Genomic DNA, 25,391 nt, shown 5'->3' with positions numbered 1-25,391 from the left:
AGTGATTCACAACTCATAGTTATTCAAATGCTGGGGACTTATACAGCTAGGGAAGCAAGGATGCAACAATACTTGGAAAAGGTACGGGAATTGATAAAACAATTTCAAGATTGGAAATTTCAAATACCCAGGGACGAAAATCTTGAAGCAGACGCCCTAGCTAATCTCGCATCTGCGGCCGAAGTGGCAAACGATGCAAATGCCTCAGTGATTTATTTCATTCAGTTCTTGATCCTGATGCGAATGAGGTAAATTTTAATAACTTAACCTGGTATTGGAGGAACGAAATTGTTGCTTTATTGCAGTATGGAACCGTCCCTGATGACAAGAAAAAGGCTTATGCGCTTCGAAGGCAGGCCGCTTGGTACTGCTTAAAACAAGGCAATCTATATCGTAAAATGTTCGGTGGTCCCTTACCAAGATGCCTTGGACCTTCGCAAACAGAGCATGTAATGAGAGAAATACACGAGGGTCATTGCGGGAATCACGCAGGTGGAAGATCACTAGTAAGAACCTTAATTAGGGCAGGTTATTACTGGCCTAAAATGGAAGAAGAGGCAAAAAGTTTTGTGGCCAAATGTGATAAATGCCAGAGGTACGGTAACAATATGCATAGACCTGCGGAATTATTACATCCGGTCATTGTGCCATGGCCACTTATGAAATGGGGAATGGATATCGTAGGTCCATTACCGCAAGCAAAAGGACAGTAAAGTTTTTGCTTGTTCTCACTGATTATTTTACTAAATGGGTAGAGGCAGGTGCATTCAAACAGGTGCGAGAAAAGGAAGTCAGAGACTTTATTTGGCGGAATATCATATGTCGATTCGGCGTACCAAAGGAGATCATATGTGATAATGGTCCTCAGTTTATTGGAACTCAGATCACAGAATTTTTTCAAAGCTGGCAAATTAAAAGGATTACGTCAACACCCTATCATCCGGTGGGTAATGGACAGGCAGAATCAACGAACAAAGCCATTATCAACAATTTAAAGAAACGACTAGAGGAATCAAAAGGAAACTGGCCTGAAGTGTTATCTGGAGTTTTATGGGCATATCGCATAACTGCAAAAACAAGTACAGGAGAAACACCGTTCTCATTGGTTTATGGAGCTGAGACTTTAATTCCAGTTGAGATAGGGGAACCAAGTACACGGTTCACACAGGCGACACAAGAATCTAATGACGAGGAGATACGGGTCAACCTAAATTTACTCGAGGGCGGAGAGAAGCTGCTTTAATAAGAATGGCAGCACAAAAGCAAGTCATAGAACGATACTACAATAGAAAAGCACGCCTCAGGTTCTTCAAAATTGGGGACTTCGTGCTTAAAAAGGTTTTTCAGTCTACAAAGGTAGATAACACAGGGAAATTAAGTCCAACATGGGAAGGACCCTACAGAGTGCGTGATGTTGCAGGAAAAGGAGCATATGAACTGGAAACAATGGATGGCAAGATACTGCCTTCGCATTTGAATGTTGTTCATTTAAAGAGATACTATTTCTAAGGAAAACCCACGGTCAGGTATAATCATTTTAAATTTCATTTTTGAATTGTTAAAATTTTACTAACGATTTTAGATGATAGGCAAAATGCTAACCCGTACTAAATGATGAGTCACGACCTGTAAGGCACATGGAGTAACCTAAAATTCCTGGCCTAAGGTTACAATTATTCTGATAGAAATGCAAACGGGTTATGCAGTCTTCATCTATAATCGCCCCTCCAAGTCCCGTATGTTTTTCCTTTTCAGGAAAAGGACCAAATGAGAGAAACTATCAAGTGCTCGAGGCTTCATACTTCAACGTTCAAACACTTGGGGGACTACATAATATACACGGACATATGTATAAAGAAGGCAAAGCAGATGAAGGAAAAATCAATCCTGAAAGAGTCAAGTACAAAGTAAAAGTCATAAAGCCACAAGCTAATTCCAAAGAAAAACCTCACTATAGTTAGAGTAAAGGCTATGTACTAAAACAGGTTATAAGGAAAAACCCCTTATCTACTATTCTTCTTTTAAATCTGTTACAAGAAAAACAGTTACGAGAAAGTTATAGATGTAATTCAAATACATGTAAAGTTTTATTCGGAACTAGACAAGGTTCAACAATAAAAACTTGTTAAAGTTATTTCAGAGAAACATGTGTATTCCTATTTCTTTTATCGTATGATAACACCATTATGAAGTTGAGACGTCTTCTTCATTAAGTGTCGGAATATAAAAGGGCCCTCTTTTAGAAAACTCATGTTTAAATTAATCACGAGGTTAACAGAAGCATTTTTCGTAAAACAAAAATGCAAATTATTCTGTAAGTCCTTAAAAATAAAGGCGAGAATAAAGCAAGCAGAAGTTTAAGATAAAAAACTTCTTAATATGTAAAAAAAATCTAAGGCTAAGTTCAAACTTAGTCATAAAACTACTAAATTGTTTAGATTGCCCCATTAAAAGACTTGGGGACTGGCGTTTCCAAAATCAACCCTCAAATGAAGTTAAGGGTTTGATTACAATATTCCAAAATCAAAACAAAAACAAAATCATTTGAATGATTAAAACTGGTCACTGAGAAGTTTGTGGTATTGAGGCAGGAACGTCAGTAGCAGCGGGCTCAATTTGGGCAGGTGCATCAGCAGGCGTGGTTTCAACTTGGCTTGCAGCAACATGCTCGATCGGGTTTGAAATAGTCATGATACCCGTATCAGCTTCAACATTCATGAGAGCTTCAGCCACGAGAACTTCATCCACGGGAGAAGGGAAGTCCTGAGTTTGTTGAGCCTTTTCAATGGTTTCGTTGATTTTATCTAACTCCAACTCCAGGTTGATGTTTTCTTGGCCAGCTTCAAGTAGGGTATCACGATCAGAATTCAAAAAATCCCAACTTGCCTCAACAACAGATTTTTCTTCAAGGATCTCATAATCCTTTTCCCAAGCAGCAATCTCATTTTTTAGCTCTTCATTTTTAGCCAAGGCGGAGCTGTGGGAAGCTTGAAGAGAGGCGTGGGAGCATTCTAAAGCACGCACCTTATCAGTAGAGATTCTGAAGTCTTCTTGTGCTTGAGTCAAATTTTGCACAAGCTCCCCAGCGTAAACTTCCTTTTGGTTTAAAAGAGCCTTTAATTCTCTGATCTCTTCACTAGCTTTAGATAGCTGCTCTGAGAAGGAGGACTCGAGACGCTCTTTTTCTTTTTCTGCTTGGTGTGAAGAGGCTTTTGTAACCGCCAATTCTGAAGTTAAAGCCTGTACTTGCTGCTCTAAGGTATTCTTGCTCTCTTGTAAGTTCTCTATATCAAGCTGAGCACTCTCAAATTGCCCCTTCCAATTGGTTGCTTCCAATTGAGAGTCATGTGCTATCTTCTCCAAAGGGGAAATTCTTTTCATCAATTCTGTGCCGATAAGATTGGCCTAAAAAAAAGAAGAAATAAGAATCCCAAAGATGAAAAATTTTGCAAAGTAAAAAGGGGAGAGAAGGAAAATACCTTCAGAGTGGCATGCAGGATATCATTCATTAAAGTCAGGGAATTGTGGCTCTCCAGCTTTGCTTTTTCAATTGGGCCAATAAGAGGCTCCAGCCATACATCCGCCTGACCTGATTTTCTCAAAAGGCTGCTCTCAGCAGGAATTTCAATAATTACCCGCCTCATAGCGGCACTTCTACTTGAAGAGACCATTTCAGTATGATGAATGATAGGAGGGGGAATAGTCAAAGGAGGAGCCAGAGAAGAGGTAAGAGCAGTAGAAGGAGGAACGGAAATAGCTGGGGCCGATAAAGAAGGAATCACAGGCACGAGTAATGAAAAAGACGATAATGGTACTTCGTCTAAAACAGGCCCGACATCTTCATGACCAAATCCACTGACGAAAAGTTAGTCAATAGACTCACGAGTAGCGTGGGGAGTGACGTCATCATCGGGAATTATTATTGGGGTTTCAACAGGTTCGGTAAGAGAAACCGAAAATTTAGCTTCATCATCGAAAATGGTGCGTCTCCTAACTCGTGGCCTCGTTACCAAGGAACTCTCATTTTCCTCTTCTTCAGAATTTTCCTCTTCAGCAGCCTTCCTTTTCACAGAAGAGGAACCCAAGACTATTTCTCGGGCTCTCTCTAAAGAGATACGGGTTCCCGAAGGAGTACGAGTTCCCAAAGAGACACGAAAGGCTGCAACTGCTTCAGCAGTAACCCCTCGAATAGCAAATCCTGACAAAAAGAAGGATAAAAGTTAAAACAATAAAGGAGAATATAGGCACGAAAAGAACAAAATGTGAACTCTTACCATGAGTCTTTACCTTCCAACCAAAGCGGTTAGAAAGTGTTTTCCAAGATCTACCGTCCATTGGCGCGATTTTCAGCAATTTATCTACCCAACCACGGAAATTGGGAACATCCCCCACAACTCCCATGGTTGCTAAAAAGGGGGGGGGGTAAAATTAGAAAAGCTGATAAACTTGAAAGAAGAAGGTACGAGAGGGATAAAAGACCTACGTGCAAAATTCCACTTCTCAGGGAAGGGAGCATTATCTTCACCCACTAAACCAACAGTGGGGGCAGCAACAAATCGGGCATACCAGCCATGATCCTTGTCATCTTCAGGGATCACCAAAACCCTCTTACTCCTGGCTACTAGTGTAAAAATACCATTACGAAAAAGCCTAGGTGAGTAAAGATGAATCAAGTGAGGGAAAGTAAAAGGAGCTTCAGCTTTAGAGGCTAAATGCCTTAAACAGGCAACAACCCTCCATATGATTGGGCCAATTTGACCCAAGCAGACATTGAAGAAACGGCAAAATTCAAGAATGACTGGGTCGATTGCTGGTCTAAACCCTAAAGTAAAAGGGTAAGTGTAAACAAAAGAGAATCCAGTTAAATAGGAAGTAATTCTCTGATTCGGATTAGGGATAATAATGGGAAAATCATTACTCCAATGATAGTCCTTACGAACCACAAGAGTCAAAACCTCTGTAATTTGAGTGGGGTAAGCATCGACACGATCTAATGCAGAAACTTGGTTTCTAAGAGATTCCCTGTCATGGTAAAAAGACAATTCTGAAGGGACTATCTCATCTACTAAAGGTTCGCGTAAAGGTTCAGCATGATCTTTACCCTTAGAAGACGATTTGTGAGAAAAGGAACCTCTGGTTCTCGAGGAAGGACCAGAACCAGAAGAAGGCATAGACGAACCGAACCACCACGAGTAGATCCTAAACTACGAAGTCTACCTCCCCTTCTGTGCCTAATAGGGGCACTGGGGAAGGAGTTAGTAATGGAAACTCTCTCAGGGTTAGGGCTTGGAGAAGACATATCAAAGAAGGATGATTTAAGTAAACAAAGATTTGGAGAAATAAGCGTTCAATAAGCTTTATGTGATAAAAGACAAGGGAAAAATTATATTTATACCGATAAGCAACCACCAAAGGTAAAAGTGCGGAGGTAGAAAGACCATAATTATGATAACTAGCACTTCATTAATAGTGGAACCGTAAAAACCTTGAAAAAGGCAGCAAAAACTGCAGAGCCAATGGAAAATCGATACGTGTATGGAATATTAAATGGAAGTGACAATTGAAGCGTCAATTTTGTCATAGCATTAATGGTGACAAAAACTCTCATTTTAATGAAATCCACTTCCCAAATATTCAATTGATGAATAAATGGAAAGTGGGGGGACTATCTGTATTGGGAAAAATTGCATTTATATATGTAAGTGACATGTTGAGACACGTGGACTGGTCAAATAGTCAAAGAATTATAATTAGTCAAGAGGCACAGACAGCAATAGAAACGAGCAAAGGCAAAGGAAGAGGCACGGGAGGAAATTTGAAGGATTCAGCGCCCGTACCTATTTAAGTCATTTATCAAAAGGAATGGATCTGACCATAATAAAGAGCGCAAATACGAAATTCGACAGGCATTAAATACTGGATACGTTAGAGAATTTGTATTGATTACAATGATTGTGTAACATAGCATTCAATGTCTTTAATTATTCATAATAGCCTCATTATGATTTGGGGAAAACGCATATCTTCAAGATACCTATAAAAGGGAGGTATCTGGTCACTTGTAAACAAAAGAGACAATTGGAATATACTTTGATTCACTTGTTTTTCTCCTGATTACACTCTGGTTACTCCAAATTACTTTCTTCTACATATTCTTTTGATTATTAGTAACCCGCGTTCTTCTAAATTCTTGCTTTGACTGAAATTCTATTTTTTGGTTAAACAACGAGTTTTAGCCCATTTCTTTCAGTCCTTTCATTTGGTTTGGACGATTTTGGAGAGCTCAAGGAGGTATTTTCACCAAGCAACACTAGATAAATGATTTCTTCCTATTTTTGAGTTAAATATGTGATCTTACTTGGATTTAGACATGAAAATCAGTAGAAAAAGGTGGAGTTAGGGCTTGAGATTATGAAACCCTCTAGGGATGATTTGAGGGGTCAAACTAACTCTGATTTTTGAGTTCTTTATATGTACGGACTCGTGAGATGATGAAGAACATTTTGGTATAAAGTTTATGCAGTTCCGAGATGTTGGCTCAAGGGTCGAGTTTTGACTGATTTCGGATTTTGTGTTTAAAATCAATATTTTTCAATTGGAATTCATTCATTTAGCATAATTTGATGATAAAAATCCAAACTTGGTAGATTTGGAGCACTCGGAAGTTGGGTCGAGAGGCAAGCGTGTTGCAGAGTAGCTTTTCGGGCTAGTTCGAGGTGAGTAATGATTGTAAATGATGCTCTGAGGGTTTGAAACCCCGGATTGCACATCGTTGTGCTATATTGATGTGAGACACACGTTTGATGCCGAGCATGTAGTCGTATACTATTGGGGATTGTGACTTGGTCCATCCCGCATTGATGATTTTTCCACGTATTTGACTAAGACTTATTTGTTTTCATTATGCTTTGGGTTAATTGCCATATTTGGGCTTCGTGCCAACTATTTGAATCCTTCAGGGATTTTTACTACCTTTTCCTTAATGTTTTGACTTATTACTTGAACTCAGTCCTGTTATTTTTCCACTATTTTACTACTCAGCCATTTTACTCAGTTTTGAGATTTAAATGATATTCTAAATGATGCTTTGGGCTGAGAAATATTGTTTTACTATTGCCCGAGGGGCTTGTGATGATTTTGGATTGATTAAAGGCTGAGGGCCTAGTTGTGAGGATACACTGGTATTGATATGAGGCCGAGGGCTTGAGATACTTATATACGCCATGAGGTGGCTTAATTGATGTGAGGCCGAGGGCCTAAATTTTATGCCACGAGATGGCTTGATATTGCGATTGGGCCGTAAGGGGCCCCTCCCGGAGTCTGTACACCCCCAGTGAGCGCGGTACCCATTGTGATCTGATATTGAGCCTGATGAGCTGTTACTATTCTGATATTGAGCCCGAGGGGCTGGCACTATTCTGATATTGAGCCGAGGGGCTGGTACTATTCTGAGATGTTGCTCGATGGGCGGATTTGTTGATACCATATCCGAGGGGCGAATTTCCATTTTGTTACTCACTTGTAAACTACTTGTTTTACTTATTGGAAAAAGGGATTTTCACTTGATTTCTCACTGCTTTACTGTTTAAAGTGATTTTTCTGCTTCAGTATGGAATGCCTTGTGTTTTTACGTGATTTCTTATCTTCAGTCATTATTTATATTTATTACTCACTGGGTCGTAGTACTCACATTACTTCTTATACCATGTGTGCAGATTCAGGCATTGCTGGTTCCGCTTCTGAGTGCTGATTCCTCCAGTTTCAGGCGGCTTTCAGGGATTACGAGGTAGCTGTTGACGTTCGCTGCCCGTGTCTCTATTATCTCGTCTTTTATATTCCTTATGAACATGGTACTAGTTATTGGATTTACAGACTTGTATTATGACTCATAGATGCTCATGACTTGTGACACCCCGGTTAGGGCTGTGTCGGGCTAGATTTCCGCATTTTTATCTATATTTTCCGCTATTTAGTATTATTAAACCATGTTTAGATTATATTTGTGTTAATTAACTGCTTTAAAAGATGATTTGAGTTAGACTGGCTGGCCTTGTCTTTACGAGAGGTGCTATCACAACCGGGTTCGGGGTTAGGGTCGTGACAAGTTGGTATCAGAGCCTAGGTTACATAGGTCTCACGAGTCATGAGTATGTTTAGTAGAGTCTCGCGAATCAGTACGGAGATGTCTGTACTTATCCTCGGGATGGCTGTAGAACCTTTAGGAAAAATTTCACATTCTTAAATTCTTATCGTGCGTCCTTGATTCAGCTTGAGATGTAACTCTTTGAATTCCTTCCATGCGTTCGTATGCGCGCATGAGCGCTCGATATCAGATGTGCATCGATGGCTTGTGATTCCCTGATCAAGGGGCGTGATGTGATTTTTGTGTGTGATGTTGGGCCAGTCTAGAGGATTTGAGGCCGAGTTTTGCTTTTAGCTTGAGCACTGAAGTGTTAATTGTGTGAGCGCGTGCTTTTAGATTTATGTGTTTGATAGTGTCCCTAGCAATGGAAGTGATGGTTGGTAGCTACGTGATGAGTATGATGTGATTGTGAGATATGTGCATATGATTTGAATGTGACGAGAAAGGTCTGCTTGAGGGTAGAAAGAACTACCTAGTGCTTGATTTCCATCACGATTTGATGCATAGCCACGAGATGTGGGTGTGTTAAAGGATCTTTTCATGTTGTCTAGTTGGAAGTGAAGTAGATTTCACGTTATGATATGAGTTCGGACTCGGGAAGAATTAAGTGATTGCATAATATTATGATTATGGAAGAATGTAGAGAGATACTAGTTGAGGCTAAGCAGATGGGTTATCTCCTACGGGGTGTGTCGAGGTTTGTGCGAACCATATGTTGTTTTGTAGTGAGTCCTCTTTTACTAGTGAACTACATGTGCTGCAGTTTGAGTTTGGATCGCGTATGAGAGTTAGATTGATTGTTACGAGGGTGAATGCAAGATTTGCAAATGGTTTGAGGAATTAGATGGGTTGTGTTGCATGAGCTTATGAAGAATTTAGCTTAATCTCATCTAGTTGGGGCAGCTCAACCAGTTATTGCGGCACAGGCCGATGAGAGGCATGTCTTGTCTTTTGAGGCTTTGCTGAGATTGGACAAGTTTACCAAGCTATTTCCAGTCCATTTCAGTGGTACACCTTCTGAGGACCCACATGATTTTCTGAACAGCTGCTATGAAGTATCGTAGAACATGGGAGTAGTTGGAAGCAATGGGGGTTGACTTTACTATGTTTCAGATGACGGTTTCCACTAAGAGGTGGTGGAAAGATTATGTATTTACTAGACCCGTTATGGTTCTGTCTGAAGATGCGGACGCATTGAAAAGATCACCTAGTGAATCATGTAGGGGTGCAACAGACCTTGCCGTCTGGTTGATTTATATGAGTTAAAAAAACAACTTTACATTAACAGAAGGTTTGCTCAGTGTGGAAGTCAAGGTTGCAGATTTTGGGGCGCTTCAGAGGAAGTACAATGGTTGACGATGTTCTGGACTATGTAGTTCATGCCAAGATTTATCTTGATAGAGCTATACATTTGTGATCGTTGTGCATAATTAGAGGGAAAGAGTTACCCCAAAGAAGAATCGAAGAGTATATGAATAAATAGGTTAGTTCAGCAGTGTTGAGTCAACTTAGCAAAAGAAGAAATTAGTCGTTGGTGTTTGTGGCAAGCCTATGAAGAGGGCAGACTAGCCAATGCAGCACCACCTACTCGGCTTAGTTCTCAGAAATATTTTTGAAGGAGTTTGTCTCCCAGATTCTCCATAATATGTGGTATATAGGGTCTGAACGGTTGTGTCAGGTCACTATGACGGTGTCAGAATATGTCATCAAGTTCAATAAGTTAGCCGTCATACTCCTACTTTGGTTCCTAAGATAGAGAGTGAGTCTACAGGCTCATTAAAGGACTCAATTATGATCTTGAAATTTAGTAAAACCTGGGAAGCTATAGGTTGATGCTTTATTTCGGCTAGTGGTAGAAATTGCCAAAATGTTAGAATGTGTTCTAGATGAGGAAAAGAGGAAGCTAAGAAGACCAAGAGGTCTCGAGGTTTTAAAGGATTCAACGGATTCTATTCTACAACTACAAATCATTATGATAGGGGCTCGGGTAGCCAGCCAGCCCAGTCAATATATCTGATTACTCGGGGTGCTCCAGAAAGTTCTTTTAATGCACCACCGCCACGGGGTTCGTATAATGGTTATTCCAGTTATCTAGCATAGACTCAATATGAGCATCCAAACCCTCAAATGAATTGTTATGAATGTGGTAGTACTAGGCACATCGTGGGAAAATTGTCCTAGACTTGGGAGAAATATATTTTGTAAAAGCACTCAGGCTATGTGCCCTATTACAGTTACTACTCCACCTACATGACCAACCAGAGGTAGGGGTCAGGATGTTAGAGGTAGAGGTGAGACTCCTAGAGGTGGAGATCGAGCCGTTGATATATTTTCTATGGTATGGCTGAGATCGCAACACCAGATGGTGTCGTTACAAGTATGGTCTCGAATTATTATAAAGTAACAATTTTGTTAACTTGATTCGATTCTGAGTATCGAGGCAAGTCCTCCTATTGTGCTCCACTTATGAGTGAGCTTCATAATTCTGAAATCTGCTTATATGAATACTCCTGTTGGGAGATTCGATGGAGATAGCTATGTCTATCATTATGTGTTGTGATTTTGTTAAACGGAAAAATTATTCAAACGAAGAAAATGGAATGTTCCAATTTGGCACGATATGCATATTACTTGTGGTACAGAGTTGAGGATGAGATCCTTGTGTTTTAATATAATGAGAAATATTTAAACCGGGCTACAAGCTGCGGTATATGTTATATAATAAGGATTAGGTCCTTGTGGTGAAAAAAATATCTTGTATGAATATCATTGTGATAATGTCGTGCTTGTAATGCGGAGATTAATGTGATTGATATACTTTGTGGTGCCTTGCTGGGTTGTGGACATGTTGTTAGGAGTTGTTTTGGTGTTACTCTGACAGGTGGATAGGCCCAATTACCGGGGAGACTCTATCGAAATTTCTGAAAAAATTTGGGAGTTAGAAAAATTTGGGATATTGAGATGTGCAAAGAAAGAGATAAGTTACATTATGTGTTTGAGGACGGACTCTACTTCTCATTTGAGGACGAATGACCCTAAGTGGGGGAGAATATAATATCCCATATCTGATGGGTGTGTAGGCCTGAGTTGCTATAGCCAGTCGAGACTAATATCATGTGTTGACGTGAAAATCGGACCTTTCTGGAAATGATTGAAGTGTAAGAAATTTGGTCTTCAAGTTTACAAATATGGATAAAGGAAATAATCTCAATTGAAATGGTATTGTCAGACTTATGTTGAATGTGGTAATGTGGGATCAACCGCGAATATTTGTGCAAAAGTAAAATCGTCAATTTGGCAACCTGAGAATAATTCTTAGTACGTTCGAGGACGAACGTTTGTTTTAGAGGTGGAGAATGTGATGACCCAAAATATCACCTTTAAATTAAATAACTATCTCGGTATTTTAAGGCCTTGAAAAGCGGTATCAATAATTTCTCGACTTGCGTGCGCAGTCCATATAATTTTCCGGAAGGTTTTTATGTAAAAAATGGATTAAATTGTGAATTAGAGCTTTAAAACTCAACTGAGTTGACTTCGGTCAACGTTTTGAGCAAACGAACCCAGATCCAAGTTTTGACCATTACAATAGTTCCGTATCGTGATTTGGGACTTGGTCAAATGCCCGAAATCGAATTCGGAGGTCTCTAGCTCAAATTATCGCCATTTAACAGAATCTAGAAATCTAAGGCTAAAGATTTCTTAAGTTTGACCGGAGATTTGACTTTTGAGAAAACGACCCCGGAATGGAATTTTGATGATTCCAGTAGTTTCGTATGGTGTTTTGCACTTAGGAGCATGTTCGGATTTGGATTTGGAAGTCCGTAGGACAATTTGACGCATTTTGGCAAAAGTTAGAAATTTGAAGGTTTTTGAGAAGTTTGACCGAGAGTTGACTTTTTGATATCGGAGTCGGATTCCGATTCCGGAAGTTGGAGTAGGTCCGTAATATCGAATGTGACTTGTGTGCAAAATTTGAAGTCATTCCGGAATGATTTTGGTAAGGTTTGAGACACTTAGTCTCTTTTAAGAAAGTTTAAGTTGAAAAAGTCAACCGGATGTTGATTTATATGTTAGAGGGCTCAGATGTGAGTTACAATGGCTCGGTTAGCTCCGGGAGGTGATTTATAACTTAGGAGCATAATTGGAAGGAGGTTTGGAGGTTCGTAGTAGATTAAGGCTTGAATTGGCGAAGTTTATATTTTGGCGTTTTCCGGTTAATAGGTGAGATTTTGATATAGGGGTCAGAATGGAATTCCAAGAGTTGCAATAGTTCCGTTGTGTCATTTGGGATGTATGTGAAAAATTTCATGTCATTCGGACGTGGTTTGGTTGGGTTTTTTTTAATCAAAAGAGTGATTTAGAAGATTTTGAAATTCTTAGGCTTGAATCTGATGCGAATTTGGTGTTGTGATATTGTTTTGAGCGTTCCGAAGGTTGGAACAAGTTTTAATGATGTTATGGGATATGTTAGCATGTTTGGTTGAGGTCCCAATGGCCTCAGGTGAGTTTCGGGTGGTTAAACGGACTATTTCATCTTTGGAAAAGTTGTAGATTTTTTTTGAGCTTAAGCTGTGCACCAGAAAATTTTTGGTGCGAGGAGTCCAGTTTGGAAGCTCATATCTTGAAATATATAAAGCGTTATATGGTGTACAACTTATTAAATGAAAGATCTTCGAGTCTAGGTTTTAAATATTCAAACCGTTTGTCATTTGTATATTTCCACAAGGTGTTATAGGCGTTTTAACAGAAGGTGTACAACAGGGGAAAATGGTAAGAGGATGTACAACCTGCACAACACAAGGTACAACTCGATGAAGCCTGGGCAGATTGTTTTAAACACGAGTTTTAGCCCATTTCTTTCATTCCTTTCATTTGGTTTGGACGATTTTGGAGAGCTCAAGGAGGAATTTTCACCAAGCAATACTAAGTAAGTGATTTCTTCCTATTTTTGAGTTAAATATGTGATCTTACATGGATTTAGATATGAAATCAGTAGAAAAAGGTGGAGTTAGAGCTTGAGATTATGAGACCTTCTAGGGATGATTTGAGGGGTCAAACGAACTCCGATTTTTGAGTTCTTTATATGTACGGACCCGTGAAATGATGAAGAACATTTTGGTATAAAGTTTGTACAGTTCCGGGATATGGGCCCGGGGGTCTAGTTTTGATTGATTTCGGGTTTTGTATTTAAAATCGATATTTTTCAATTGGAATTCATTCATTTAGCATAATTTGATGATAAAAATCTGAACTTGGTAGATTTGGAGCACTCGGAAGTTGGGTCGAGAGGCAAGCGTGTTGCAGAGTAGCTTTTCGGGCTAGTTCGAGGTGAGTAATGATTGTAAATGATGCTCTGAGGGTTTGAAACCCCGGATTGCACATCGTAGTGCTATATTAATGTGAGACACACGTCTGATGTCAAGCGTGTGGTCGTATACTATTGGGGATTGTGACTTTGTCCATCCCGCATTGATGATTTTTCTGCTTATTTGACTGAGACTTATTTGTTTTCATTATGCTTTGGGCTAATTGCCATATTTGGGCTTCGTGCCAACTATTTGAATCTTTCGGGGATTTTACTACCATTTTTACTAATTACCTGTTATTTTTCCACTGTTTTACTACTCAACCATTTTACTCAGTTTTGAGATTTAAATGATATTCTAAATGATGTTTTGGGCTGAGAAATATTATTTTACTATTGCCCGATGGGCTTGTGATGATTTTGGACTGATTAAAGGCCGAGGGCCTAGTTGTGAGGATACACTGGTACTGATATGAGGCCGAGGGCCTGAGATACTTATATACGCCACGAGGTGGCTTGATTGATATGAGGCTGAGGGCCTAGATTTGATGCCACGAGATGGCTTGATATTGCGCTTGGGCCGTAAGGGGCCCCTCCCAGAATTTGTACACCCCTAGTGAGCGTGGGTACCCATTGTGATATGATATTGAGCCCGAGGGGCTGTTACTGTTCTGATATTGAGCTCGAGGGGCTGGCACTGTTCTGATATTGAGCCCGAGGGGCTGGTACTGTTATGAGATGTTGCCCGAGGAGCGGATTTGTTGATACCATACCCGAGGGGTGAATTTCCATTTTGTTACTCACTTGTAAACTACTTGTTTTACTTGTTGAAAAAAAAAGGATTTTCACTTGATTTCTCACTGCTTTACTGTCTAAAGTGATTTTTCTGCTTCAGTATGGAATGCCTTGTGTTTTTACGCGATTTCTTATCTTCAGTCATTATTTATATTTATTACTCACTGGGTCAGAGTACTCACATTACTCCCTGCACCATGTGTGCAGATTCAGGCGTTGCTGGTTCCGCTCCTGATTGCTGATTCCTCCAGTTTCAGGCGGCTTTCACGGATTACGAGATAGTTGTTGATGTCCGCAGCCCCGTGTCTCTATTATCTCGTCTTTTATATTCCTTACCGACATGGTACTAGTTATTGGATTTAGCAGACTTGTATTATGACTCATAAATGCTCATGACTTGTGACACCCCGGTTAGGGTTGTGTCGGGTTGGATTTCCGTATTTTTTATCTATATTTTCCGCTATTTAGTATTATTAAATCATGTTTAGAATATAATCACGACCGAATTCGGGGTTAGGTTCGTGACAATTTGCTAGCCAACATGCGCTTTGTACCATTTATATCTGCCATACTTTTGCTCATTATCAACTTGTCATCAACATATAAACAAACAATGACTTCATGACCTGGAATGTTTTTAATGTAAACACATTTGTCACACTCATTGATTTTTAATCCATTTGCCAACATTGTTTGGTCAAATTTTGTATGTCATTGTTTGGGTGCTTGTTTAAGTCCATAAAGTGACCTAACAAGTTTGCACACTTTCTTTTCTTTACCAAGAACCACAAAACCCTCAGGTTGTTTCATGTAAATCTCTTCCTCCAATTCTCTATTTAAGAAAGTTGTTTTAACATTCATTTGATGGATTTTAAGACCATACACGACCGCTAGTGCCACTATCACCCTAATAGATGTTATCCTTATTACTGGTGAGTAAGTGTCAAAGTAATCAAGGCCTTCCTTTTATCTATAACCTTTGACAACAAGTCTTGCCCTATATTTGTCAATAGTGCCATCAGCTTTAATTTTTCGTTTAAAGATCCATTTCAAACCTAAAGACTTATTTCTCAGAGGAAGATCAACCAATTTCCATGTATGGTTATTCAAAATTGATTGAATCTCACTATTGACTGCCTCTTTCCAAAATCCTGAATCAGAAGACGACATAGCTACTTTAAAAGTTTGAGGCTCATTTTCAAGCAAGAATGTCACAAAATCTGGTCCAAAGGAAGTAGATGTTCTTTGACGTTTGCTACGCCTTGGATCTTCTATACTTGGAGTATTTTCTTTTGGTTCTTCCCGAGGTCGTTTAGGTCTTTTACTTAACGACTCGCATTTAGTTTTATACGGATAGATGCTTTCAAAGAATTCAGCATTATCTGATTCCATTACCGTATTAACATGAATTTCGGGATTATCGGATTTATGAACCAAAAGCCTACATGCTTTACTATTTGTAGCATATCCAATGAAACGCAATCTACTGTTTTTGGTCCGATTTTAACCTTTTTAGGTATAGGAACTTATACCTTTGCTAGATACCCCCACACTTTGAAATATTTCAAGTTGGGTTTTTTTCCTTTCCATTTTTCATATGGAATAGATTGCGTTTTGCTGTGGGGTACTCTGTTGAGTATCCGGTTAGCTGTAAGGATATCTTCCCCCCACAAACTCTGCGGTAATCGGAACTTATTAATAAAGAATTCATCATTTCTTTTAATGTCCGATTTTTTCCTTTCCGCAATTCCGTTGGATTGAGGTGTGTAAGGTGCAGTAGTTTGACGGATAATTCCATATTTCGAACATATTTCTGCAAACGGAGATTCATATTCTCCACCTCTATCACTTCTAATCATTTTGATCTTTTTATTCAATTGATTCACTACTTCATTCTTGTATTGCTTAAATGCTTCAATCACTTCATCCTTACTATTAAGCAAATAAACATAACAATATCGAGTGCAATTTTCAATAAAAGTAATAAAATACTTTTTCCCTCCTCAAGATGGTGTCGATTTCATATCGCAAATGTCAGTATGAATTAAGTCTAAAGGATTTGAATTCCTTTCAACATACTTATAAGGATGTTTTATAAACTTAGATTCAACACATATTTGACATTTCGATTTAATACACTCGAATTTAGGCAATACTTCTAAATTAATTAACTTCCGTAAGGTTTTATAATTGACATGTCCTAAACGAATATGCCATAAATCATTTAACTCCAATAAATAAAAAGAAGTTGAAATTTTATTCATACTGTCAACAACCATTACATTGAGTTTGAAAAGGCCCTCCGTGAGATAGCCTTTTCCAACATACATTTCATTCTTGCTTACAACAACTTTATCAGAAACAAATACACATTTGAATCCATTCTTTACAAGTAAAGAACTAGAAACTAAATTCTTCCTAATAGTAGGAACATGAAGAACGTTGTTGAGCGTTAACACCTTGCCGGAAGTCATCTTCAAGAATATCTTCCCATAACCTTCAATCTTGGCTGTTGCATTATTTACCATGGAAATCTTTTCTTCGGGACCAACAATAGAGTAAGTCACAAATGCTTCTTTGACAGCACAAATATGTCGAGTGGCTCCAGAGTCAATCCACCACTCCTTCGGATTTCCAACTAGGTTGCGTTCCGCAAGCATTGCACAAAGATCATCAATGCCATCATTCTTCTCCACTATGTTGGCTCTTCTTCTTATCCTTTTTCGGGAGACGATAATCAGGGGCTTTGTGACCAACTCTTCCATAATTGTAGCAGTTGGCCTTGAATTTCTTTTTGTTTTGCTCCTTAGTCTGTCCAGAAGACCTCTTCCTCTTCTTACTTGTTGGAGCAGTCTCCTCAACGATATTAGCTCCCATAATCATTGAATCTCCATGAGACTTCTTCTCGGTTGTTTTGTTGTCTTCCTCAATCTTTAGTCATATCACAAGATCTTTCAACTTCATTTCTTTGCGCTTGTGCTTAAGATAGTTCTTGAAATCTCTCCAAAAAGGAGGCAATTTTTCAATCATTGCAGCCACTTGAAATGCTTCATTCACGACCATACCTTCAGCAATAAGGTCGTGAAAAATAAGTTGAAGCTCCTGAACTTGGGTTCCACAGTTTTGCAGTCTATCATTTTATAGACTAGAAATTTGGCAACCACGAACTTCTTCAACCATGCATCTTTCGTCTTGTACTTCTTCTCAAATGTGTCTCATAATTCTTTCGAAGTATTCATCGCACTATACACATTGTACAAGTCATACTCTAAATCTCTTAAGATATAGCCTTTGCAAAGAAAATCTGACTGCTTCCACGCCTCAACAATCATGTACTTCTCATTGTCCGGCATGTCCACAGCAGGCACTGGAGGCTCTTCACTAGTGAATTTCTGCATACCAAGTGTGGTAAGCCAGAAGAACACCCTTTGCTACCATCCTTTGAAGTTGGCTCCAGAATATTTTCCCGGTTTCTCGGCCGGAGGAACAGTAGTGCGGCTTGACCAGGCTATCGTCTTTGTAGCAACAGTCACAGAAGAATTTCCGCTATCAATTGCCATTTCTCACTGTCAACAACAGAAGAGTTCAATTAATGGCAAAACCAGAATAGTAACAATACTATAATCAGTAAATAGTACGTAAAAAACTAAAGTTTTTATATACCGTTTCACAGAAAACGATGAAGTTTTAATGTTCTTCAAATCGTTTTCTGAATTTCAATATTCTGATGAAGTTTTTATATCTTCAAATCAGAACAATAAAATTCAGAAGGAGTAGAAAACCACACAGGTTTTAATCTCCAGAAACAGAATACAGAATATAATAAAACTGATTTCCTTAAGATTGTTATTAAAACTGTATTGCTGTAAAACCAATAAAACGTTAAACTTTCTAAAATAAAATCAGAAACAGTAAAATAAGTAGAACCAGTTTAACGAAATAAATTCTAAAAACAGTATAGGAGCGTCAAAATAAATTTTGAAAATAATGTAGGAATAAATCGAGCCCACTGAATACACAGTGTGTCCTTAAGGAAATTATTCCCCTCAAGTACCCGAGGTTCTGGAATATATCCTCCCAGGATAGAACGATTTAACTCACCGAAGTATTGGTACCGAAAACGCCGATGAACAACGAACCACTCGAAGGCTGTAAAACACACTGAATTTTTTTTTGTGCAGAAGAAGAAGAAGAAGATCAGAAGATTTCGTAAGTAAAATTGCGGGAAAAACAAACAAATTTAAAATTAATCCGGGAAAGAAAACGGACCGGATCGGACCGGGTCGCGAGTTGTTTCGGATTGAATTTTCGTTAATTAATTTAATTAATTAAATAATTAAAAAGAATTTTGTCCAAAAAGATTAATCAATCAATCTTTGACCAAATCTGAATCTGAAGCCGAAGCCGAGCGAGCGACGATAACGACGACGTGAGGGTTGCCTTCTTCTTAACTCTTTAAGAGCTAAAAGATGAGCTTTTATATATATACACAAAGATTTTCTTTCCTTCTACCAATGAAGGATAAAGTGCATTAGTAAAGTGAACTAATTCAAAATTTCACTTCCTTCCATTTCTTTTCCCACCATTTTCCATTCACACCTCTTTTGTTATTAATAACAAAACCCAACAAAGATGAGTAATTCACAATATAAAAGAGAGTACAAAATATCGAGGGAAAAACCTCACAAAGAGGCAAACACAAGTGACACACTAACACTTGTCCCAAAAAGTTCTCCCCCCTAAAGAAGACTCTCACTACAAATGTGACATTTAACTACAAAATTTTTAGCTACGACACAAAATTTGTCACTAATTGTTAACTTTTCGTGACAAAAATTACCTATTGTGTCTAAATACACGAGTCACTTACTTTTAGTGACGAAATACAAAATTTTATAGCAAAGTTTTGTCCACTAAAGTTTTCCACCAAAAAATGAATTGGCGTCATTTATTGAGAAATATTTAGCTACAAAGATTATATTATTAGTGACGAAACTTTTTTTGTCATTGACATTGTATACCATTTGTGACGAAATATCTTTTGTCTTAATAAATGCTTAAATTTACATACGAAAAAGTTTCGTCCCAAAAAAAATTGTTAAAATAGCAACAATTAAAAATTTATAGCTAAATAATGTGAACTTTAGCTACAAAATATTGTACTTATTTGTGACCATAGTTTTTGTCACTAATAAGGTAGATAATTAGTGACGATCATTTTATTGTCCCTATATAATACTTAATTTAGCCACGGTGAGGTTTTGTCTCAAAAAATATAGTGTCTAGCTACAACTAAAAATTCGTCACAAATCACTAATTTTTTGTGATAAATATTAGATTTCATATTTGGATGTACTAATTTAGGGATGATATTCAAATTTTTATAACAAACTTTTTCTAATAAGATTTCCTATTAAAAAAATATTAAACACCATTGACGGAATACTATTTAGTTACAAAAATAAAATTGCTGATCACATATTATTTCACTACAAAAATAGGGTTGCAGAGGTTAATATTGCTTCAGTTTTGGCGTTTCAGATATCCTCGCTATTCTAGTGCAATTTTTGGAGGTTTCTTAAAATAAAACCCTGCAATAAAATCATTTGCCTAATTTTTAGTTGGCAGGTCTTTATTTCCGCTTTCCCTCTCATTTCTTTTTCCCAACCCACTTTCCCTCTCATTCTACTAAACTCTACATATCTAACCAAACCCTAACTCCCTCTCTTTTTCAAGCAAAGTTTCGGGGTTCTCAGAATTCCCCCCATCGTGACATTCGTCACCACAGAAAAGCTAGATGAAGAAAGGTTTGCGAAACTTTGGAGCGAGAAACTGAAAATTCTCTCTTTTTTCACAGATCAAAATTTCTCTTTTATTTTGTTTTTTATTCCTACTCATCTCAAGTCAGCTAATGGTTGGTTCTGGTAATTTACTCAGTAATTGTTTTGTTAGTATTATGTTTAATTTGCAGTTTTTATCTAATTTTTGTGTGTGCGTGTGTGTTTGGCAGATTCAGATATGGAGTATGGATTCGTGTGCTCAGACGAGGTGCCCTGTGAACATGACTTTGATTTTGAGAACCGATACTACAACTCCAGAGGTTTTCTCTTTAAATTTCAAGAAGAATAAATGTTTAGGTCTTATTTTCAGACCCTTTAACTGTTCGTCTGGCAATGGAGAATGCTATTTCAACCACTTTGGACTTCTCTATGCATTCAAAATACTACAGAGCTTTCATTTTTTGATGAAAATAGAGCTTTCATTTTTAACTTTATTTTTAGATATCCTATTGAATTGTCATATAAAGTTGTATTTATAATCTGGAAATTTTCTGCAACATCATTTGTTCTTGACTGTGAACTGGTCGCATATGACCATGAGAAACAAAAAATCCTGCCCTTTCACGTGAATCATATGCACCTAGTCTATATATATTTTGGAGTTTTAGATTTATCTTTGGGACTACAAATGTGGCTAGCAGTAATCAAGCTCCAATTATCAATTCCAAACTAAGTTTGACTTTTGGTCAAGTGAAAGTTGATGCCAATCGATACCGGTCCCTTACTCTTATCACCACATTTGATTCTCAGTTTCCAGCAACTGCACCTCCCAGTTCTGGGTTGAATGTTAATGTGTGTACCTTGAGACTCAAAAGTTTGCTGGAAAGTGATAGTGCAAGTGACCATTTTCCCCCTGTTTATTAAGTGATATAACTCTTACATGTGAAGGATTGAGTATTTGTGAAAGGAAACACAAAAAAGAAACTATGAGATCAAAGTAGAAAAGAACATGGAATGAGGCTAGAAGATGTGGAGAGATATACTTCCGAACAAAAGTTATGAAATTATGTGTTTTGATCAGTAGCTAATCTGGAGAGATATTATCATTTTATATTTATGTGTAATTAACTAATTATGGTGTAAAATAAGGTGATACTTATGGATATATGTTCATGATAGATACTTATGGATATGTGTTCATGGCAGATCCTTAGGACACGTGCTCGTAAGAATGTTGTCGTGAGTGAAATCAAGGTCAACGTTTGCATATATGGTTTTTATATCTTGTATCTTAATGGACAACCACTTCTTTAAGAGCAACTTAACGTTTGCAGAAGGTATTTTTATTTTTGCGGTTGAATATTTGCTTTTAATTCTCATGATTATATTGTTTTTCTTTTGCTTCAGTAAATTCTTGTGTTATTTATAACATTTTGTGCTTCTGCGGAAAACTAAGTAGCATTTGGCACCAAGTGCATTGTCTATAAGTGAAATGTCTTATTCTATAGCATATTTTAAGTGTTTTACTGACGTCTTATGCTGCTATGAGATAGGAGAAAACATCATTGTGAAACACAACCCTGCTTGTGTAGCTGCCGGATGTAATTTCTTCTGAAACATGAATTTTGGCAGTAATATTTTTTCAAAGCTAGAAAGGCAGTGGTGTTTATGCAACTGAGTTTTGTGATGATATACGTGAAAATAAATATGTAATTAAGCTCTTACCGTGTGAATTTCTAACAACTTCTGCATAATGCCCTTTTTTAAATCAAGTGGCAAATTTAACTGCTAGAAGATTTTTATTTGGTAAAAATTTTGCTGAGAATTGATTGCCTTTAAATCTTCTTTTTTATTGCCCTTTTTTCCTTTAGTGTTTCCCTTTTCTTCTGTGTAATTCTTTGTTCATCTTGTGCATCTCATTTTTTCAATTGGCTCCTATTCATAAACTTACCTGGTTTTTGTTAACCATCAGTAAGTAAGTAATTTTATGATAACCATCTTGCTTTTGGAGAAAACGAGGAATAGGGTAAACATGACTCGAGCGTTGATGCTAATTTTAAGAATTTCTCTATTATGCTCTTATGTGAATAGGACAAGTGCTTTGCTTTACTAGGTACTAATCAGCCATATTAGAAAAGTTAGAACTATAATAGTTATACCTTCGGTAACTTATCTAGTAAACATGGAATCAGGTATCCTAAAAGCCAGAGTTGAATTGCCATTGGTCTTCCTTTGATAGCTTTCTCTATAAGCTTAGTAGTCTAGCTATAGATTACAATTGAAAGTTAACATCAATCACCAATTCATATCAGGATTATCTTTAGAAGGAAAAGATAATATTTTGAGAAAATCTCATCTTTGAGATCCTTCGACTCTATTGGGAGGACGTTTAGCAGCAGTTATTATCACACTTTTGCTCTACAAGCTCACCACCACCATTGGATTATCTCTTAATCATCAAGTGCTTTCAGATGAATCTTTTCGGATTGTATCTCTGTTTTCTTGAAAAATGCTATTTTTATTCTTCCATTTTTCTGCTTTTAACTGCCTAATGCATAAAATAGGGTATAAATGCAAAAGATTGATTTGGAAGTGACTAATCATTATTAATATTTTAAATCCTCTTTCCACTAAATTTGTTGTATTTTGCATCATTAGTTACAGTCATTGAAATAGTTGCTTCCAATTTAGTCTCTTAGGAAGTGAAGATGAACAAAATATAACAAGTCCAAGAGCCCTTCACAATTTTTGTTTCACTTTAATGTTTCTGGATTTATACTCTGGTTATGTGATTTATATGCAGTAATAATTTACAAACAACTGTAGTTACATTTGCAATGAAGAAAAATTAAAGTCACTATGTGTAAGATGCTTGGAAGTAGGGATAAGTAAGAAAACCATTATCGGCTGCATTTTGGTGCTCAAGTGAAATGTGTGAGTATTATTATCAGCTTCCTACTGTTCTTGATTTTTTATATTCTAGTCATTCTGTTTTTCTTGTTATTATCAACTCCAATAAATGTGTTTTTTTGTTCAACATTTTGGGGGTCAACTGCCACCTAGTTTTTCGAACTCTCGAATCAATCAGGTAAATTTATTACAAGTTACTATTCTATAGAGTATTATTTTTAATTTGATATAGTGTCCATAGTTGAAGGATTGATTTGATTATTTTATATATATATATATATATATATATATATATATATATATATATATATATATATATATATATATATATATAATCGTCAAATAATTGCCAAACATATGTAGTTGCTACTATAAGTAGAAGAGGGGGTATGGAAATAGGACTGTTAAATGTTTTAAGTGCCTTTAAAACTGAGAACTGGTGTAAGGGATTAACAGAGTACTTCTACTTTTTCTTTCTCCTAATTTGGAAAGCTAGATATGTTCATGTCTTCTTGACCTTTGGATTTATGGAAATAATTTAGCTATTTTGACTTTAAAAGAAAAAGGAAAAAGCGATGAAACCCAACTAAAACTAAATTGCACTTATTGCATCTTAATTGACAAGTTCTTTGCGGTTTGCTTATTTAATTTGATGTTTGGATACAAAGAATAGAGTCGGTAAATTACTGAAACTATAATGACAGTGAATCCTTGGGACAGTGAATGTGAATTATAATGTTAGGTATTAACATTGCAGACAACATCATCCACTAACAAGCATAACATTTTAATAGCGAATGTATAAATGAGTCATCAAAGAAGACTTTGGATTTTCACAAGCTATTTGTCTACTAGCTTCTTGATAAAAAGGACCTTCTGGCTACTTAATCAGTGTTATTGCCTAATCACAGCTGTTTGTTATACAAGTGGGTGCCTTGTTTCTATGATGTTTTAAAGGATTGCTTGGATTTTATTTTCTGAAACTTCTATCTTCTTTTTTCTTGTCAGTGAAATGAATGAATAAGAATATAAATAATAACTACATGTAATTGCTCGTTCAATTCACTGCATGTTTGATTCTAATTTGAGAAAGCCTACATAGTTTACCTTACATTTTGATAGTTAGTAGTTGCGTATATATGAACAGACGGTTGTCACGTAGATTAGTTTGTGATGTAAACTTTGTGTTGATATACTAGGAATCAGTGAACTTTCACTTATGTTAAGGTTGTAATGATAAAGTTCAGTTGTAATTTAGAAATTACTACTAATATATATGCTCCATATTTTTTGCATTTTGATATCTATATTAATATATATGTTAAATAGTATTTTGAATTGACCTTTTTTATAAATAGGTGCAGATTCACCTCTCCCCACGACCAGAACACCAGAGATGCACAACACGTGGGCCTTGTCTAACGAACGACGACTTTCGATTCTTCACTTCAAGGAGTAGAGTCGCTGCCCAACCCTACCTATATAAAAGAAAAAGAATCAATCACTAGGTCTCGAGCAATTCTACATTCTTTCCATTGGAGTCAAGGAAGGTTGTGGACAAGCTAGAATAAAGGTATTGAGAAATTAAGAAGTCTTTAGGAGAAAAGATGATGTTAGAGATCCTAGTTGGTAAATGAAGGTCAATCAAAGCAATTCCATAAAGGTATTGAGAAATTAAGAAGTCTTTAGGAGAAAAGATGATGTTAGAGATCCTAGTTGGTAAATGAAGGTCAATCAAAGCAATTCCATCAGCAGATCTATCAAATGAGTTGAGAAATTTTCTTTCGCTTCCAAAACAAGTGGAAAGAGCTCACAAGAAAGGAGATCGATGCAATAGTGATTTGATTATGTTGTACTTTTTTAGACAATCATATTTTTATTGTAGAACATTAGTTCATCATAAATGTGACAAAAAATAGACTTTACTTAGAATTTCCTTATCAATAATATAATATTTTCTTTGACAATGAATTATCTTTGTATTTTGGACAATTGTAATTGTCAATAATCATGATGATTTTGTAGTAACGTTTTTGTTTTGTCAGTAAAATTAATATTTTTAGTGATGAAATGATAATTTAACTACGATTGTAAACCTTATTTATAAAAGCAGAGTTGTCACTAATTTATACAATTAGGGACAGTATTTTTTTTGTATATAAAAGGCATTCTTTAGTGACGATATTGCAATTGTTCAACTGCGAAATATATATAATTTTATAGACAATTTATGTTGTTGCTAATTAAACTAAATAATTAGTGACAAAGCAGTTTTGTCGGTATTAATGAACTTTTCTGTGACGAAAATACACTATCAACTACGATTTTTTTATATCTTTTTTAATGAAAAAGTTCGTCATAAATTCTATTAATTTATGGACAAAAAACGATTTCGTAGTTAATATAACTTTATTTAGTAACGAAACACAAAGTTGTCTTTGTATACTATTAGTGA

The 25,391-nt window shown here is 36.9% G+C and overlaps 1 long non-coding RNA gene across 1 annotated transcript; it reads left to right on the top strand.

Annotated features, from left to right (window-relative positions):
- The first annotated feature begins 19,928 nt into the window (after positions 1-19,928).
- LOC104245340 (uncharacterized) lies at positions 19,929-24,868 on the top strand. Its single transcript, XR_011404410.1, has 4 exons — positions 19,929-20,170; positions 20,257-20,346; positions 21,233-21,363; positions 24,295-24,868. It is a non-coding gene; the product is annotated as an uncharacterized lncRNA (long non-coding RNA).
- The last annotated feature ends 523 nt before the right edge of the window (positions 24,869-25,391 follow it).

This window comes from Nicotiana sylvestris, chromosome 12, assembly GCF_000393655.2.
Source record: "Nicotiana sylvestris chromosome 12, ASM39365v2, whole genome shotgun sequence".
Classification (NCBI taxonomy): domain Eukaryota; kingdom Viridiplantae; phylum Streptophyta; class Magnoliopsida; order Solanales; family Solanaceae; genus Nicotiana; species Nicotiana sylvestris.
This window is presented reverse-complemented; position numbering and strand designations above follow the sequence as displayed.